This window comes from Triticum dicoccoides, chromosome 3B, assembly GCF_002162155.2.
Source record: "Triticum dicoccoides isolate Atlit2015 ecotype Zavitan chromosome 3B, WEW_v2.0, whole genome shotgun sequence".
NCBI classification, from domain to species: domain Eukaryota; kingdom Viridiplantae; phylum Streptophyta; class Magnoliopsida; order Poales; family Poaceae; genus Triticum; species Triticum dicoccoides.
Window position 1 is genome coordinate 783,234,594 of NC_041385.1, and position 4,771 is coordinate 783,239,364.

The window sequence follows — 4,771 nt, forward strand, 5'->3', positions numbered from 1 at the left end:
GGGGTCGCTGGTGGCGGCGGCCTTCCTGCCCTTCCCCTCCCGGTGGCTCCGGCGCGGGGCGGAGTTGCACCGGGGGGTGCTCCTAGGCGGCGGCGGTCCAGCTGGCGGCGGGGTTCCCTGTCGCAGAGTAGGCGGGCGGCTTGGCGGCGGCCCCGTCGTTGGCGGCGGGGTGCCACTGTGGCTCATCCTGGCGGCGGCGCTCGTCCCAGATCTTGGCCCTACGGGGCCCATCTGGGCCTGGGCGGGCCTGCGGCGGGGCTGGTTGGTGGCGTGACTCCCGGGATGCAGGGGAGCGGCGTTGCGCGACGGGGGCTGGCGGCACCGATGCCAACTTGCTGCAGCACGGCCAGCGGGGCTTAGCGGGCCCGTTTCGGGCCTGGCCGGGCCAGGGGTGGCCTGGTATGCCCCGCTACCGTGTCCAGTCGGCTACCGCGACAGTGCCGGAGGCTCGACTTCTCGCACGACGGCGGTGGAGGTGGTTCCCTTCCGCTCGGCTGTGGTGCTGTTGTTCTCGTCGCGTGGAGCTTCTCTTCGGTCTTCTCGGGCTCGTGGTGGTCCTCGTAGTGAGACGGCGTGGGCGGCGGCGCAACCGCGGAGGCGCATTGGGTGGTTGTTTGGATGGTTGGCTCCGGATGGGCGGTTGTATTTGGTGTGCGGGAGAAATCCTTCCCGGTTCGTCCGGCGCCGATGCGGTGACACCGGTTGGTGCCACCATTCCTTCTTGAAGGGCGTCGGTGGTAGCCGTCCCCTACTTTCCTCCGCATACCGGGGGAAACCCTAGGACTTGTCCGGGCAGCAGCGTCGTCGGCATCGCATACCTTCTTGGAGGTGCTGCTTGGGATGCGGCACTCGGAGCCTCGGGTTGTGGTGGGGTGTTTCCGGAGGGCGCAGCGGTGGCGGGCCTTCCGCGCTTTGTCGATCTGCCGTTGTTGGCATTATGTTTCTTCTCCTTTTTTGTCTTTGGGCTTGTTGTGCTGCTCGCCCCAGCGCCGAGATGTATCCTATGTTAGCTGGTTGCTTTGGAATACAAAGCGGGGAAAACCCTTTTTCGATAAAACCTTGCAGGATCATCGTTTAGCGCAGGGAATCTGGGAGGCCAAATCATCATAAAAGGATGGATACGACCCAACCATCTATCCTCGTTTCCCATCTAATACACTTTACAAAGCATCCTGGACTTAATACTCAGATAGAGTAGGCACCGACCCATCTGCACGAAAACAGACTCAGCATTGCGCCCCACCTGATTTAGCCGCACCCCATGTGTCTTTTTTAAGCGTCAACGGCGGGCTTAGGCCGGCCTGAACTTATATTGCCAAACCGAGTGAATAGCATAAAACTACCACTTTTCGCATTATGGTTCCAAAAAACTACGTGATTTTTGTTTGTCGCTGATAACTACTAAAATTGGCGTTGGTTGTTTCAAAAAACCCAAATGACCGTGTGTTTTACAATTGATTGCGATTCTGACATGTCGTGCCCGCGCATAAGAGCTCTGATTGTTTGACCGTTTGTTGACTGTTATGTGCCATAAAAGCAATCAGGCCCTTGCCAAAAAATAAAAAAGCAATCGGATCCCTATACTTAATCAAAGAAAGCAATTGGGTCCCTGCGAAGGTCGTCCTGCAGCTCGCGCACCCGCACAGTGACCTCATCGAACTCCCTCCGGCAGCTCCCAAGCCCGGCGACGCTCGCCCTCCAGCCGCTCTCTGTGCCCGGCGAGCGCTCCCTCCAGCAGCTCCCTGTGCCCGGCCGTGCTCCAAGCGAGCCGCGGCAACACCCGCAGTCGCGAGCCGTTGGAGCAGCCGCAGCCTTTCTTTTCGTTCGGGCCGCCATGGCCAGGAACTCAGGCTGCCGCGCCCAGGAGCTTCGGCAGCTACGTTCCTCAAGGCGGCGTGGTCCTCCGAGCAACCTTGCAACGCCCGTAGCCGCCGCGGAGCAGCTCAACGGGCTCGGTTCCCATGCCCATCGCCGGCAATCTCCTCGCCGGCTGCGCAGAGGGCAGCAGCAACAACGGAGGCAGAGCTCCACGGGTGCCAACAGTGTGGCCGACGGCCATGGCTGTGGGACGGAGTTCCAGAGAGAGGAGAAGAAGAAGGAGAAGGGAGGCAGAGAGGAGGGGGGGGGGAATGAGGAGACACTGGCGTGTGGGCCCTACATGACAGTTAACAGTCAAAGGGACTGTTTGTTTAGCTCTGGGCCCGACATGTCATAATCGCAATCGATTGTAAAACACACGGTCATTTGGATTTTTTGAAACATCCGACACTGATTTTGATAGTTATCAGCGACAAACAAAAATCCGGTAGTTTTTTGTAACCCTAACGTGAAAAGTGGTAGTTTTATGCTATTCACTCTGCCAAACCAAAGTTGTTACAGAAGAGAGTTACAGGAGGTTAGGGAAAGAACGGCAGAAGAAAGGAAGAACTAAAAAACAAGATTACTTGTGTGTGATAAGACATCCTCAATTTAGCACACATCTCTCGCAAACAGATGGTATCCCACAGCAACCAGTTATCCCCTTTGTGCAGCTAGATGCGAAGCTGAAGCTCGTTCAAATGAACGAGATACACACTAGAATCATCATCCACCCATAACAATATGTTTGCTCTATCACCAATACCAGCCCTTGTGGGAGCTGAAATTTGGAGAAACTTAAGGTTGTGATATCTAAGACAAGAATTTGGCTTATGGTGGCCGCCATATAGATTTTATTGCCAACAAGCAGAGGATTCAGTTCCTGTGGCAGACAAGGGAGTTGTGTCGATGCAGAGGTATGCAAGCACCAGACACCATCTTGCAACATATACACATGCATCGTAGTATTTGTTCCCTCCTTGGAAGATTCCATACACACACAGAAGTAGAAGAAGCCATCGCCTTCTTCTTTGAAGAGGAGTTTACTGAAAGTGTGCAAATTGCTGTCTTGATGTTTGTCGTACGGGAACTGTGGGATGATAACCATGCTTCTCTTGGGGCAGAGCGGGCTGAGCACTATATGTACTCACCCAGCTTCTTCGCCGTTTGTGGTGTTGATGAAGATGTTGCCATTCGAGCAGCCCAAGATTAATTTATGTTTATTGCTGCGTGCATCCAGGCCGGAGCTTGCGCGGTGTATGACGGCATTGAACTCTAGGGGGTGCGGTAGCATCGGCAAAAAGCGTGAGTGGATCCCACCGACCACAATCGACCCGGATCCAACATAGAAGCCGAGAAGGCGGAGCAGGTGGAGCTTGTGGAAGCGGCAGAGGAACGCAGGGTCGGAGGCGTGACAGTACCATCGCTTGCAGACGAGAGCGGCGCGGACAAGTTCGTCAGGGTAGTTGATTAGGAGGAGAATCTCGATGAGGAGGTTGTCATCGCCGAGCACCTTGGACACGGGGTCAACCAGCGTCGCAGATTGCCACAATCTCTTTCCATCCACACACGTCGGTGAGTCGGAAACGGGATCGACTCTGAAACAGCAGTAGCCACAGACAGATGGAATCAATGAAAATGAGTGAAGCTAATGGACTGGTTTCATCATTCAGTGTGGTTGCAAATGTGCGGCACATAGAACACAAGCATACACATGATACATCTATCCATCCAGCATAACATACAGAGAGTGAGAAACCTCGGCTGGATCCATGCATCACCTGTCTTATCTACTTTCTCCTACAGCAGCGCCCTCTCTCCTCTCCTCCACTGTTGCAGTAAGGGAATGTTAGGGTTCATGAGGGGTATGTTGACGTATAATGTGCTACCTAGTGTCTTTCATAAGATCGATTTTTTGGTTGCATTGAGTAGAGTATGCACTTCTACATGGTATCAGAGCCAAGAGGTCTTGAGTTCAAGACTTGGCTGGCGCAATTAAAATTGCAGCCCACTTTCAATCCACGTTTAGGCCTGAGGGAGCCACACGTGAGAGGGAGTGTTGACGTATAATGTGCTATCCAGTCTCTTCCATAAGATCGGTATTTTGGTTGCATTGGCTAGAGCGTGCACTTCTACACGGTAATCAGACTATGGTTTTCCGCAAGAAAAGGAAATTGCATTAAGTAACTATTATGGGATGGATAAGTAGAGGAAGGGAATGGGGTTTCCCGACCTCGAACCTCTGCTTGCTTCCGGGGTCGCTGGCGGCGGCGCTCCTCCTTCTCTCCGACCGCCATTATGCTAAGTGTTGAGTCGCATTTTCTTTTTTACTTTTTCGCTTTAGGAAATCGGAGAGCGGAGCACCAACACGAGCGTGCAGCCTACTAACACTACTAAGGAAAAGCCTATACACAGAATCTTAGCAGCAGCGTGGCTCAAAAAGGAGCGCTGCTGCTAATTAGTAGTAGCGCGTGTGCGGGAAACTCGCTACTGATAAGTTTTTAGCAGTAGCGCGCTCGGTGTAAACCACGCTGCTACAAATATCGACCGACGGTGTCCACAAACTCCATTTAGCAGTAGCGCGGTGCCGCGAGCCGCGCTACTGCTATGGATGTAGTAGTAGCGCGCTTTTTCTGAGGTCGCTGCTGCTAAATTTCAAATTGGCACACTTTTTTGTCCCGGTTAGCAGTAGCGCCGTTGCCCAAAGCGCGCTGCTGCTACTTCCTTAGCAGCAGCGCATTTTAACTCCCGCGCTATTGCTAATCCGCACCAACCCATCACCTTTTCCCCACCCTCCCCTCCCCTCCCCCTCCCCTCTTCCCTTTCCCCTACCTCCCACATGCTCCCACTCTCACTCTTCTTCTTCCTCAATATTTCTCCCCATTACTCTCTCTTCTATCTACCTTTCTCTCTC

At 54.0% G+C, this 4,771-nt stretch overlaps 1 pseudogene; it reads right to left on the minus strand.

The window, feature by feature from the left end:
* Positions 1-82: 82 nt before the first annotated feature.
* LOC119280020 lies at positions 83-3,631 on the minus strand (annotated as a pseudogene).
* Positions 3,632-4,771: the final 1,140 nt, after the last annotated feature.